At 34.4% G+C, this 16,130-nt stretch overlaps 1 pseudogene; it reads right to left on the bottom strand.

The window, feature by feature from the left end:
• Positions 1 to 799: 799 nt before the first annotated feature.
• On the bottom strand, positions 800 to 918 carry LOC120615216 (uncharacterized; annotated as a pseudogene).
• Between the last annotated feature and the right edge of the window lie 15,212 nt (positions 919 to 16,130).

Here is a 16,130-nt window from a genome sequence, read left to right as displayed (position 1 = left end):
ACAATAAACTAATTATAAGTGGAGAGTCATCACATCTGGGTTATCTGGGTTTTCCATTTGAGGGAAGAAAGAGAAAACAGTCTGAGTATTTATTTATTTTTATCCATGGTTCAGAGAAAATCTTGGAGCTTGGGGACTGGTAACAACAGATAGGTGTATATATAATCTAAATAATAAGAATTCTATTGACAAATGTTGACAAAAGAATTTTCATAAATAAGCAGTTAAATTGGTACAAATATCAACTACAATCAGAATTATAATAATGTTAAATGGGGAAGAAAAAATGACAATGGTCTTTGAAACACAAATTTAAAATTTCCCCAAATATATCTAGAAAAAAGTGAATAGGATTCTTTGAAATGACCCTTAAAATAATTGTTTTCTGAAAAAAGTTGATGACATCTTCAGTATTATTTGTCTTTCTTATAGGACATATTTATTATTCAAGGTATGGTTTATTTAATTATTAAGTTCAAATTTTTTGTGGGGGTGGTGGGGAGGGCAAGTGGGAAACTCAATGTATCTCCTGTTAAGATGTGTAGAAAGTCAAATGAAAACTAGTAGTTTTAACAAAATAATTTGCAAGTTCTCAACTTTTTTTTCTCTCTGAAAACTTCAAAGCTACCTGCTAATTCTGCAGTGTATTTGTTACATAGTGGGCTTCAATGTGGACAATTCTACATTTTCAATTGGTGTTATTAGATGTTTCTCTGGTCAATTATTTTGTGAATTATTATATTATATAACATTGTAAAATTAAAAGGCATATAATTAACAACTTTATTATTTTTTTTTATGCCTACAGCACCTGATCTTCCTAGGTGGTCTTTCTCCCAAGTACTAACCAGGCCCGACCCTGCTTAGCTTCCGAGATCAGACAGGATAGGGCGTGTTCAGGGTAGCATGGCCATAGACACAACTTTATTATTTTCATAATTACCATAATTAAACTTGGCTTTGGATTCTGGATCCCACACTTGCTAATTCTCTGACTTTCGTAAGTAATGTAACTCTTCTAAACATAGTTTCATCAGTGGTAAAATAATGGCACTAGGTGCATATTGAATATACAAAGTGGTTTTAACAAAATAATTGTTTTAAAATATGTCATTATTATTTACACTAAATGACTACAAGTACTTTGGCCACTTAAAAGTAGAAATATAATATTTCCCTTTTTTCATAAGTCTTATCTGATAGAATTCTTTTCATTTGCATTAAGGTATTTTCAGGTTGAACTGTATCCATCAAAAATGTGGTGTTTGTATCTTTACAGTTCTATTTATTGCTGTAAGACCAGTTCAGTAAAGACATGATACGGGTATTATTCAGGTTAGAGCTTAGAGTGCATTTCTGATATTATTGCACATAAGGGTGTAATCTAATGCCATTTTCTTTGTTTTAACCCATTTCTATACACTATATTCCTTATATGAGCTAATCTACATAAAAATGAATATTGGATAATTAAAGAAGTGCTTGGAATTCATGCAAACCTACTACTCTTGCTAGATAACCTACTCAATAAGGTTATATTTCTCACAAAGTAATCCACATATTAAAAATATAATATTATTTTCTAGGTTCTATAATCTTGATTAACGCCTATTACCTTAATTATTTATATGTCCAATATAGTTTTGTTTTCCCAATGCCTCTGTTCATGTTATAAAGTTTCCACAAGTTTTCTTCTTGAAAATAATAAAGATATTTGAAAAAAATATTTTCATCATTTCGCTCTTCAATTATTTTTAAGCATCCAAAAATATATTTGAAAATTGACAACGGTGTCAACGAATAAAGACATAAATTCTCAAAATTAATAAGTAGTGTTTCGTTATTGCTTTTTTATCAATACAACAGTGCTCATAAATGCCAAAAAAAAAGTCACATGAGGACATTATGCAACAAACAAGAGCAATAAGTAAAATGTGAAGGGAGAATCCTACATGAATAAAATACTGATTGCCCTAAATTTCAGGATAATAGTTTCTATCCTTACTCATAAAACTAATAAAAGTGCATGAGCAATTTTGAAATGAGATCAGCATGTTCAAATGTCTCTTTTACTTTTGAAATAAAAAGAAAAATAGAGAGAGGGAAAATTTTTAAAAGGCCAAATTTTTTTTTAGGACAAAAGGAGCACCCTTCCAAAATAAAATTTAATTACAATTGGTCTAACAAAGTTATAACCTACCTTTATTAAATACATTTCACAAATGTTTGTCCTTTCTAAGTTCTAGGCTTTTGTGATTTAGGTCAGAAATTTATTTTTATTTTTAATTTATAGTCAATATTCAGCACACAATTATGAAACTATAGGCTTAAGTGATTTAAGTGCAATAATATCTTTGTCATGCAAAATTACATTAAACAGATCACTAGGCTAAACCTCTTGACTCATAGTTAAAAGAAAAAATAAATATCTAAACTTCATTTTAAAGAGAAAAAGAATTGTTAAGCAAAATGGTCAAATTAAAGAACAAAATTATTTTTCCGGAATTTTATTGCCCTAACCTAATTATCATCTTTACGAAAGCTCTAAAGTTTCCTCGCAAGTAGTAGAGAATACATCTACTAATTCAATCATGTTGGCAGAATTTATTAATCAGTTAAATTCACAGAGAATCATCTAGCCTATAATATGATTCAGCATTGCTTCAAGCTTTTTCAGAGTTTGTCAGATGTTTGGTTATAAAGATCAACTGCTTTTGGTGTAAACACTGTGAATCCATTCTCTGGGCATTAGAATGGAGAATAAACACACATTTCTATTTTCTTTTTTTAATCTTGTATAATCAGTCTAATATCAGAAATATCTACCTGAAACTGATTTCATTAAAATGGACCTACTTGTTGAGGCAGAGTATAGAAGTAAAATTTGGTACAAAACAAGCCAGACTCCTTACTTCTTGGGAGTTTTTACTGCCAAATGTGTCATGAGCGCATCTTTAACAACGAAGTGTATAGGCTTAACACTGATTCCATGTGGAAGGTCAGGTTTCCGCTCTGCCTCGTCCTTTGTGGGGACATTATTCCTAGAGTTAGAATGGAGCAAACTCAATGACTCAGTGAACCAAATAATCTGTATTACTTAAGTAATTCCTTGGTAACAAGTAACATGTTAGTAACTAAAATTTGGTATCCTGGGACCATAGATTAAATGGCTCTCGGTTGAACATCAAAAAATATATATAATATATTATATGTATTATATATTTTTTCACATTCCAGAAAGATAAATGGGCAAGAGATTTTGCATTTTTACATTTTATATTCATTCTATTTATTGCTTTTGCTGTTGCTACTGATTTAATGTGATTGCTTTTACGTTTTAGATCACTAATATTCAGAAAAGCCCAAAGGTAGTATAATTTTGTATTAACTATATATAGAATAACGTATAAAAGATATCTAAAATTAATATTACTAATATTTAGAAAACCTAAATGAGTATTTAAGAATTACGAGAGTAGATACTTTTTAAAAAATATTAGAGCAGTAATAATTTAAATTGTATGGGATTAATGAAGATAAAAATGATCAAGGAGAACAGATTTCCCTTAAATGGAGAATTATATAATAAAAAATTTCATAAACCAATATAAAAGAAATATATGTCTCATAAATTATGCTGAGAAAATTGACTGTGGGAAAAGAAAAATTATATAACTTCTTCACTTCTTATGTATTGATAAATTTAACTAGCCCAACCACTGCTCATATTTCTTGTTTCACATAAGTAATATAACAGACATTATTTTATTGTAGTATTTATTTCACAGTAGATAATATGTAAATGTTAATTATGACTGAAAAACCAGAACTACATTTCTTGTGGGCTAGTCTCACATGTTGTGGTTGATAATTCCGACCACAACAGTATGATGCTGAGCCCATAAATTAGTGTCATCAAAAATCTGTCTGATTATTTTGCATTGAGACTATTGATTCAAACCATCCAAGTACCATTTCAAAACAAAAAAGTTTCTTGCAACTGATATAAGGAAGTTTGGGCAGATTATAAAAATAATTAATAAAAACTGTAGACTACCTGAAAAGATATGCAAGGAATTTAGTATCCTACAGACTACTGTCAAAGAGGTTTACAGCTAGAAAACAGTTGCAAATAGTTAGCCTTCTGCATTGTGTCTTGCTTAGTGTGTGCATGCATGTGTATGTGTGTGTTTGCGTGTGTTTCATGCTTTGTTGTGTTTTCTTTGTCTCTCTCCTCTCCCTCTCTCGCTGTCTCCCTCTCTCCTCTCTTTCTGGATTCCAGGTCCTATTTATAACATAGGATTAGTTTGCAATAAGAGGCCTTCCTTGTGTTAATTTCTCTGTCTAACCATGTTCAAATCTCATATCAAAGTTTTTGTTTTTGAATTTGTGCTTTGTAGGGTTTTTTATCATTATTCATTATACCGCTTTTTCTTTATCTTAGTGCACGTGCCTTTCAATTGGTAATGAATGTACATATAAATCCTTAGAATGAACAAATTAACCAGAGTAGTTACATATGTTGTAAGAGAAAGAGATAAGAACCACAATCTAAAAAGCAACAAACAATAAATACTTACCTCAGGTGTAACATATTTCAATTCAGGTGTACAGAAATATAACTTTATTTTGCTATATAACCACTCTATTCACTTTGATTCTTATTTCTGCTGAACAGCTAGGAAACTTTTACTTTAGTCTCCTCAGTAGAATTTCCAGTAGATGTGCGTAAGACAAAAGGGCAAAGGGGAACTGAGGAAGGGAAGACTATGGAATGTTTGGGCCTTCTAAGACAAGAGAGCATCTTTCTCAGATGGTCCTCCACGTAACTCTCCACCAAGATGTTTTTTCTTGTATTTCTCATCTGGCCTATTTATGCCAAGCTTAGCAGTCCTGGAGTCCAGTCAGTATTTCACAATGCACCAGAGGCCCCAGAATTTTGTGAGAGGTTATCTGTTGTCACACTTAAGAATCACAAAGCTGCTCCTTCTCTGGAGAGTTTCTACCTCCTCAGTGTACATGGCCCTGTTTTAGAAGACCCATGTACCTTTTAATTTTCACTGCTTCCTGTCTGTTTCTCTAAACATAAATCCCAGACTTTTCTTACAATCTGCAAAGTGGGTGTAGTAAAGTAGGAAAACATTTTTCTCTACAAAATATTTCAAAGTTATTCCTCCCCTAATCTCTCTTTCTCCAAAAGTAAAATGAATGTGGCAAATTCAGAGCCAATGGAAAAAAATCAACCCCAAAAATCTTCATCATGTGACATATGAAGTATTTTTACACATTTTTATTAAAAAAAATTAAATTAGTTGCCAATATTTTAAAATCTGGATTTCTATCTTCTTCTAGAAATTTCTGAAGTTGAGATTCAGGAGATCCCTATATTCCTGCATCACAAAAAAAAAAAAAAAAAGCAGGGAGTTAGCACTGTTCACCTAAGAAGAATTTCATGTTATTTCATGACAATTCTTAAAACTGAGGACAGTTTTAGTTGCCATTCATTAGTGATCTTTCACAACTGTTTCTCTTACACCTGGTCATTTCACTCTTCCATTGGATCTGCCTTGGCCTCTATATGGATTCGCTTTTGTATATAGGATGAAAGGCTTATAATTTTGGAACCTAAATACAGAAATTCTGGAAGGCTTTTTTTTTCCTATCTTGTCACATCCCTCCCTGGAAGCAATGAGTATAGACCAGGTAGTCAAGCAAAAGAAGGTATATTGGAGAAATAAAGGACATAAATTTGTATCTCAAAAATATTATTCAATTACTGAGTTGTCAAATTATTTTATATATTATTCTATCATAACATAAACATTAAAACCACTACTTCTGCATAAAGCCCCCAAATGTAATTCCAGTTTATCAAACCTATCGATAAGTATATAGTGCGTTAGACTTACGGATGGTAAAAGAGCCATCCATGAAACTCAACACTTATAGAAATTTAATTTTAATAAAAACTCAAATATAATTAATTCAAAATAAAACCAAATTACTTTAAACATGCAATGTACATTTTGAAAAGTGCCTTTTACCAGAAAAGCTTTTGCAAGAGATGGCTAACATAGAGTTCCAGCTATTATGTTATGCATTAAAATGGAACCAGAAGTGTTTGCTTTTCAAAGGACCAGATCTAGTCTATAAAAACTCAATTTCCTTGCAGGTGGATACCATAAACATGCTGAGGTGTGCGTGTGCTATGCCTCACAGAGTACTATATGTATAGTAGGGCCTTGATAGCATCAGGGAAAAAATGACTACGTGCTGAATGAAGAGTGAAAAATAGAAATGCATTAAAAGCATTCCATTTTTTAGAGTAAATAGAATATGTCACATATATTAAATTTAAAATGTGCCTTACACAGATCAATTATCTATTAAAATGGTATTCACATTATCCAAACATAAAATGAAAATTCTTAGACTTATAAAGAGGTTGATTTACATTTAAAGCAGGAGATGAATTTCTAAATGTTTCTAAATTGACTCATGCTTCCTAAATGTCTCTGCCCGAGATAAACTGTTTAGTGGCAAATTTGTTTATGTCATATTATTTCATTTCTTTCTTCTAGATGTTAACATTTCAATTATACAAATGAAGAAATTCAGTCCAAGTGGTTGAGAACCTAACCCCAAACTTGGACTTAATACCTAACAGAGCAAGGAACTGAACTAGCACTTGTTCACAAGGGTGTACGGTGTGTTGGATAATCATACAATTTGAACTTGGAGTAATGAATTTCTGATGCATGCAGGTTTTGTGTGTGTGTGTGTGTGTGTGTGTGTGTGCGCGCATGCCTAATCTATATCCATTCTTTATATACATGTGTCAGAAACAGAAATGTTTTCTTCCTTAACTCCTTCTTCCTTTCTTCTTCAATCTTAGAAAAAAAAGGTGTCTGTTCAGACACTATAATAAAGACTTAAAAAAAATATACCATCTATCAAAATTATGCTAGGAAGGAGGTGGGCAGACTGTTATCTCTGACCTAGCTTACCTATTTCATTTTATAAATGAGGAAAGTAAGTCCCAGGAAAAGTATGTGCTAATTCAATTGACTTTATTATTGTTTATAGTTTTTTCAAAAATTCATTTAGGCAGTTCATACATAGGGCAAATATGGCAATATAGATACAATAGAAAGAAAAGTAGAGAATGTGGATTAAGTAAGTAAATAGAAAGAAAGAAAGAAAAAAGAGAGGACTAGAAAGGAAGAAAAACAGAAAAAAAGAACATGGCTAATGCATTTTCTTTAGCGTCATATTGTATTAGAAAAAGTGCAGTTACATAGATGATTATAACAGTTGTGATAAATGCAATAAAAATATCTACAGGATAAAGTTGAAGACATCAAGAAATGCTTAATTCCATTTGGAGAAATCAACAAGTCTCCACAAGGAAAATTTATATGAAAAGGAATAAGAATAGCACAGTATAATTTTCTCATGTGGAGCGCACATGCGTGTGTGTGTGTGTGTGTGTGTGTAAAATGAACAGGAGTCAAAGATTTTATTCACGTTATTAACTAATGAGGGAACCAGTAAAATGGTCAAGCTATCTCCAAGGGCATTCAAGAAACAGAGTTTTATATATAAACAATTAGAATGACATTTTTAAAAATTTTTAGATATATCAAAATAAGATTCTGAGTGTAAATATGAAGTTCGAGATTCAGTTTCAGAATGGTGATGTGAGGACCTCTGTGTACCCACTTGCTCTTCAGAAGAAAAAAAAACATAGCTTGTGAAAATTATTTCTTAAAACCCAAATAATCTTTTAAAATTTCTGAAATTGTTATAAGGGCATATAGGCACACAGCATATGAAGGATCATTTATTCAAGAAAATCTACTAAATCCCAATAGGAACAGTGAGAACTTGTGGCATTTAGGGCATGATCCACTCCATCCCCAATTCCCACACACAGTTCAATATGATGGACGCTCCATTCTAAGTTGTTCACACCAAAATGATAGGCTTCTCTACCCTCAGCTCTCAGTCAGGAGTTACAATATCTCACTGGAGGGGCAAGCTTCTAATATTTCTTATACCTCCTCCCATCCAGGTTCATGTTGCAAAAGCTAAATTCCAGGTGAGTACAGCTGAGAGAGTGGGGTCTCTCATCTTCCATGCAGCCCTCACTCATAGGTGGGTGCTTGAAGCCAGAAAGAGCAGGTAGAGAATACTCAAACCCCAATCATCTTTTCTTCAGCAAAAGCACAGGGTCTATGCCTGAAAAGCCTAGACAAGAAGACGAGAGGCTACTGTTCCTTTCCAGTACCCTGCTCATAAACCAGCGGTGTCATTCCAAGAGAAGTAAGCCTCTGTCCTTGCCCTCAGCTCCAGAACCATGACTCAGAGATTTTACAGAAGAGGAAAGGCAGGCCATAAAAACAAACAGATCCAAAGCTCTTCCCAAAGTAAATGACTATTTATAACAGAGCACATTTGCACCCCACTTTAGATGGGGTTATGTCCCAATAAACCCATTGTAAACTGAAAATATTGTAAGTCGAAAATGCATTCAATACTATCCTCTAGAGTACTGGTTATTTACCCTCGTGATCGCAAGGTTGACTGGGAGCTGTGGCTCACTGTCGCTGCCCAGCATCACAAGAGAAAATCATATTGCACACTGCTAGCTGGAAAGGAAATCAAAATTCAAAATTTTAAGTACGGTTTCTACTGAATGTGTATTGCTTTCACACCACCATAAAGTTGAAAGATCCTAAGCTGGCTCATCATTAAGTCAGGGATCATCTGCGTAAAGAAGTTTAAGACTAAGAACCTTCTTGAAAACAATGGAAATCCTAGTGGTATACAATTAAATGGAGGCTAACAGCTCCATGAGAACAAGCTAGGCCATAGGTCAACTAGCTAACCAGAGTGGATTGAAGAAAGAGCTAAGAACAGTTCATGTGGGGTCAGAACAAACCTCAAAAACTGGCCTCGAAGACTTTCCTACAAAAGGGCCTATTTAATTGGGTTAGGCTGTGGAGTAATTTTTGTTCCATAGCATTGTCAAAGACAATAGAGCAACCAGATGGCAATTAGTGGAGTATAACCTCTGGGTGTGACAGAGGCAGACAGCTGAATGTTTAGACCCAGAGAGAGACAGTTAAGGAAAGCCCTGCTAAAACCACTGTCATACTGGGGTCACTGTGCACCTGCTCAAGGAGTACCCTCCGAGAAGTAACACCAAAGACTTTACACAGTGGGAGAAATAAACTTCACTAAATCAGTCTAGCCAAACCACTAAGCCAATATATAAGCAAACACGAAGTCTTGGCGATGAGAAGAAATCATTACCCAAAGTTGTTAGAACACATGATCTAAAATGTCCAGTTTTTCAACAACAACAACAACAAAAAATGTGAGATATATAAAGAAAGAGGAGTGTGACCATACAGAGGAAATAAAAGTGGTGAGAAGACCCGCATTGAACTTAGCAAAACCTTCAAAGCACGTATTGCAAATATATTCAAGGAACTAAAGGAAACTCTGCTTGAGAAGTAACGGAAGGTGTGACGAAAATGTTTTATTAGATAGAGAATGTCGATAAAGACAAAATTAATGTTCTTCATGGTAATAATCTATTGAGTTATCTTTTCTACCAAATAAGAATCATTTGCATACTTAATGGGTGCAATATGCAAGTTAACATGGAACATTAGAGAGTCTGAGCCATTGATTGTTAGGGAATAGCACAAACAATGGCACAGTTTGTGTTAATTAATCTTTGTGTGGCTCTAATAAACAGTTCTTCAGTATGATATTAAAAGGACTTGCAGGCATCCTTTTTCCCTTATTTAAAAATTTTGAAGAATTTATTTTAGCATGAAATGTGTCCTCTCATGGACTAGAATATTCAAGGCAGAAGAAACAACATGTACAAAAATAAGTAGAAAATAGCAGAATGTGTTTGGAGAACAAGTTTATTTTTTAATGACTGTATATAAATTATTAGATACATAAGAGGAGCTTGCAGAGTTAGTACCAAGAAGCCACTTTTATGCTCGGCTAGATAAGAAGTCTATACTTTATGTGACTAGTAACCTATAACCTTTAAAGATTTTAAATAAAGTTAAATGTAATTTCAAAGAAAACGATAATGAGAAAGGTTGATTTGATGGTAGATTGCAAAGACTAATCTTGCCTAGTTGTCTAGATCCCTGTTTCTCTACATTTGAAGTGCATACAAATCATTTGGGGAACTTGTCACAATTCAAAATTGAGGTTTGTATCTAGCAGATCTGGGATGGAGCCTTAGATTTTGCATTTCTAAAATTCTCCCAAGTAATGCCAGTGCTGCTGATCCATGGACCACACATTGATTCACAAGAATCAAGACCAGCACTGTCTAATACAGATATAATGCAACCCATATATGTAATTTTGTTTTTTTAGTAGCTAATTTTATCAAAAATAAAAAGAAAGCATTAAAATTTGCACTGGCCACGTTTCAGGTGCTATATTATTGGAGAGTGCAGGTCTAAATGAGAGTCAGAACAAAGGAGAATAGGCAGTGCTCTGTTATGGCATGTAAGTAGTACATTAAGGTAAAGAAGTGTAGGAAGAAGTCGAAAAATACTCAAAAAGATATTGAAAAAAGCAGGAGACAGTACTCACTTATTTTTATGACTCAGGAGAGCGAATTGCGTGCATCTCTTCCCAATTCTGCATTTAGTGATGTCACAATGGCAGCATGAATTCGGCCATGCTGGGCATATTTACATTATAGTTAGAAGCAAATGCTCCCCTTCTCCAAGCGCCAGTTAAATATTCAGCAGCACATCACAAGAGTTAACATATTTTAGGAATCAGCTCAGTTCATTTCCTTTTTCTAAAACTAATAGTTTTCCATCCAAATGAAATCTAAAGTCCTATAAGATCCCATAATCTGGTTTTGGATGACTTCTCCAAAATCATTCACATTCTGATACTAGATTATTCTGCTCTTCTCTCAATATGCCAAGCTCGCTCTTTGCTTTTTAAACATTGTCCTCACAAATCTGTGAATTTCATTCCTTTGCATATTCGTTCAAAGGTTTATTTCAGAAAAGCTTTCAGAAATCAGTTCTTCCCTAAACATTGGTAATTATCTGCATCCTTGCTTAATTTTTCTGCCTAGAATTAAACACAACCTAAAATTATATCCTCTTTTGTTTGTTTATTTAGTTCTTGTCTGTCAGAAAATAAAATATAAGGTCTTTGAGGACTTTGTTGGTTTTATTTCAGAGCATCAAGCTCTTATGGTGCTATATGATATACATACTGGCATTCAGTAAGAATTTGATGCATCTGGGATAACTGAATGAATGAGTGAATGAATGAATGGATAGATATAAACAGGAGCTATACTATAAAGATTAGGTGAATGATAAGATATAGGGGATAAAAGAGCCAAGAGAGCCAAGAGGTCTCTTTGTTTCCAGGCTTAGATGATCAGAAGACATTCACTAAAGACAAAGACAACAGGAAGAGCAAATGTGGAAACCTGTATTATAAGTTCAGCTTTCACCATGCTGAGCGTAAGTGATTATGGAAACTATAACTTGAGAAGTCAATAAGACATTAGATACGTACGTCTGGATTTGGGGGAAAAGGCTCTAGTTAGAGACTCAATAAATATTAATTATGGATAGCAGTTCAAATCACAGAGGTGAATTAGATCACTTAGGAAGATAGTGATGAAAGAAGAAGACAAAAACATTAGGTACGAAATTTTGGAGAACACCAAAATTTAAGTAGCAATTTGAGGTAAAAACATAGAAGGAGTAAACCAACCAACCAAACAAATAAATAACCAGAGAGGTAGTATAGAAATCAGGTGTCAGTCTTCACTTATTGTTACAACAACAACAATAAGAACAAAATGCCAAGCACTGTGCTAAAATATTGAGAAATCAAACAGAAATAAGACCTGATTCCTAGAAGATTTCAGGAACATGGGAACATGGCAGAAAGTACCCGTAATTAGTCTGAAAGACTAATGGTTTAGAGTACACAATAAGACTGTGTGTGAATCTTTCCTGACTCAATCCTCTCTTCCCTACATTCACTCACAGTGTTTCTCAGTCCCTTCAACCTGTGAGTCCGGAGTGCTGAGAAAAGAGAAGCCTAAGCGGTAAAGTAAAAGAACTAAGGTCCCCAATATCAGCCATAAGATCTTCCTTTGAAATGCTGGCTACTAGAAAATGAAAATGTCAAAACAATGAATCCTTAAAGAACAACAAATCACTGTAACAGAGAACAAGATGACACCCCAGGATGCCAAAGCCCGACCGTGGCCAGTACCGCTGAGTAGGCACCCTAAGAGCCACTGCAGCAACATGTGAAAGGACCTCAGGGCCCTAGCAGAAGTGTATCAGAGCCATGACAACAAACAGGGTTATAGGAAGTATGGCCCACAGAGCATTTCTCATCTTGGAAACTGTACTGAGGCCTTGCCACTGGGCAAGTGGGTTCTTGTTTCTACTCATTTATGCAATTTAGGACCAGGTCAAGCATTAAAATGATTTTCCCAGATCAATAAAGTGGATATTTAGGTTATTATTTGGAAACAATTTTTAAAAATACAAATTTTCTCATATCTGTCATATGTAATGACTCCAAAGTGTAGAGTCGTGCCTATATATTTGCAGACACACTTATCAGTCTAATTTGCATTATGTTGTCTAATTACTGATACGACAAGAAGATCGACCTATCCTATTCTATTCATACATATTATGCCATATTCAGTTTTATAACTTTAGTACCTGAAAAGAGTAGATACTTACTGTATAATCTCTGAATTATTTTTTAAAATTGCTTTGTTCTTACTCATGAGAAATAGCTAAGAGTGCCCAAAGTGGCATCCCTCTTAGAGATTAACTGGGGACATACTAAGAAACATTCCACTAAGACACTGGAGAAATAGCTGATATTAATTCAAAACTAAAATTATATTTTTCATCTGAAAATCAAAGCAGATGAAGTAAAATATAATTCAGAATAACCGATTGCTGACTTTAACTTGAATCACTAAGCTAATTTTTACTTTTTAAAGTCTATATGTGTATATTCACTAAGGAGTATTCTGGTTATTACATTAAAAAAAAAAAGTCTGTCAGCTAAAGTAGAGATCAAAATACAAATTGTAACACGTAGGAACATTATGTGAATTTGTGTCACTCCCTAGAGAACTTGAGGTTTATAAAAAGTAATGAATGTATTACACGAAGATATATATATGCTCCGGCATTTTCATCTGTCACAGATATACTTATTGCAATGCAGTCTTAAAACTGCACCGCCTTGGGCTATGAGCTCATCAGAGCTCTCTAGCTCAACAGTGTCAAATCTGGCTAATGTTTGGAAGGGTGACCTCTAAGGAAAATCCCGGTGCAAAAGGATAGAATATTAGTAATTCCATAGATGACATGGTTCCTTTTAAGTCACTAACAAGCAATTTCCCCTCAAGGCTGTTATCAGACATCATGCTACAGGATGTTTATTCATAGATTTAACAACACGGGAATTGAAGATCTCTTGAATTTTTTCCTATCTTTAGTATGATAATCATTCTGTGTTAAACATTTTTTCCAGTATTTTTTTATTGAGGTAAAACACATATAACATAAAATTTACCACCTTATTCTTTTTAAACATACAAGTCAGTGATATTAAGTACATTCATATCATTATGCAACCATCACCACCATCTATCTTCAGAATTCTTTTTATCTTGAAACTCTATCAGCATTAAATAATAATTCCTCATTCTCCTTTCTCCCAGCCCCTGACAACCATCATTCTACTTTCTGTCTCTATAATTTTTATTATTCTAGGTACCTCATATAAGTGAAATCATAAAGTATTTATCTTTCTGTGATTGGCTTATTTCACATAACACAATGTCCTCAAGTTTCATCCAGGTTGTAGTGTATGTCAGAATTTTGATCAATTTTCTTTATCTTTCAGTAGAACCTAACCAAGAGAAGTGAGCAAAGAAGGCTGATTACTTGCTCTGTGTCAACTTTATTGAGCCATGTGAAGTCTAGATATTTGGTTAAATACCATTCTGGGTGTGTCTGTTAGTGTGTTTCTGGATGAGATTAAAATTTCAATCATTGAATCAGTAGACTAAGTAAATCAAATTACACTCACCAATGTGGGTGGTAGGCCTCATCCAACATTTGATGGCCCAAATAGAAAGAAAGACTGAGTAAGGGATAATTTGTTCTCTCCCCCTCATTGTCTTTGAGTTGGGATATCGATCTTCTCCTGCCCTTGGTCTTGAAGTTGGAATGAAATTTGTACTATTAGCTGTCCTGGTACTCTGACCTTTGGACTCAAACTAAAACAATACCATTGGCTCACCAAGGTGTCTCCAGGTACCAACAGTAGATCTTGATATTCTCAGTTCTACTGTTCTGTTTCTCTGGGGAATCCTAACTAATACACATAGTATATCTACTTAGCTCATTTACTCCTCTTTACACTTTTGCCCTCAGGAGTTTTGACATTTTTACTTTATTTAATGTGTGTCATTACTTTCTTCAAGTTTCCAAAAGCCATCTTTGAAGCACTGTCTCCCACAGTCATTGCCAGGGAGCTAAATACTATACCCTAGGAGAAAATTCCCTTAGATAAATGTTCCCTCATCAAATTTCATGTTCTTCCCCATCAATCCTGCCACCTTAGAATCCAGTCCCATACATACTTCCCTTGCTCATGCATGTTGGCTAAATTCAGTAGTTCTTTGGGGTATAGTTTCTTTCTCTCTTAGCAGGTTCAGCACTTCCTTGGCCTATTTATGTTGTGACTTGATCACCTACCAGAAAGGTAAGGTGAATTTAGGCCTTGAAGGGGATACACGTTGCATATTTTCTTTAAGCAAGAGGCACGCCAGTCTTTAACTGGGAATAGGCCATATTTGTAGAGTTTAGGGGGATAAAGAATTTTTAAAAACAAAGTTTTTGCTTTTGAATTTTGCCTACTTTGACTAGAATGTTCCCTAGGTATTCTTGGGATCTCAGCTCTTCCAAACAAAAGCCATGAACTTGGCAAAGCTGATTTGAGTAACTGAGAATTCAAATCTCTTTGTTCAAATCTCTATTATTTTTATTCTTCCTAAGCCTGGATCTGTTTTTTTTCCTACTCTCTAAGTGCATGCAAGAAATAAAGGACTTTTTAAAATGTGGCTAAGGAGGCCCTCTGACATTCACATTTGCCTTCATTTTGTGATCAAGTGCTCCCAACTTTCCATTCATCGTATTTCTCAAATGGGGCAATGGTATTTAGCAAAACCATCTGATTCCATTGTTGTTATAATTAATACTTTCTCCTAAACCCTCACTTTCCTGAGATAATGCATCTGCATTGAATTCTTTTATAGTGGTAGTCTGCCTAATGGACAATCAGTAAGATTTTTAAATTGCACTGCTATGACCTATCAGGGTTATTAGTACTCCCTTCACCAACGGTGAAGAAGTCCTTATTACCAGTTTACCAGTCAGTGAGTAGTCCTAACTGAGCCGCATTTCAGAGTCTGTTTCCTTGGACCAGTCTAGCACCAACTGTCTTGGGTCAGGTTTCCTGGGTAATAGATTCTAAAACAGAGATTTGCATGCAAGGCCTTTACTGGGAATGCCATTGGCATCAACAAATCTGGAGGAGCGAAGGAAGGAAGTAGCACGCACACACACACACACACACAGCCTCAGCCAATCTCGTGCCACTAGAAACAGATTGGGCTTTTATATCCCTATATCAGCCAGTCAGTCAAGAGGTCAGCAATTTTTTTTGTAAGAACCATGTAATAAATATTTTAAGCTTTATGGGTCACATTTATTCTCTGTCACCTATTTTTTCTCCTCCTCTTCCTTCTCTTCTCTTCTTCTAGCCCTTACTCCCTCTAATATAATCCGTTAAGAAATTAAAACCTTTTTAATATTCTGTCCCCTATAAACAAGGATGGCAGGCCATATTTGTTCTGTAGGTCATACTTTGCTGATCTCTGAAGAGTCAACAACTGTGTGCTTTCTTCATAAAGGAGAGGAGATTTGCGATTCTCTCGGACTTGGAAAAATTCCTAGAGGAAGACTCATTTTGGTGTTGTCAACCTCCAACACTTG

The sequence above is a fragment of the Pteropus medius genome, unplaced genomic scaffold (genome assembly GCF_902729225.1).
Source record: "Pteropus medius unplaced genomic scaffold, Ma_sr-lr_union100, whole genome shotgun sequence".
Classification (NCBI taxonomy): domain Eukaryota; kingdom Metazoa; phylum Chordata; class Mammalia; order Chiroptera; family Pteropodidae; genus Pteropus; species Pteropus medius.
This window is presented reverse-complemented; position numbering and strand designations above follow the sequence as displayed.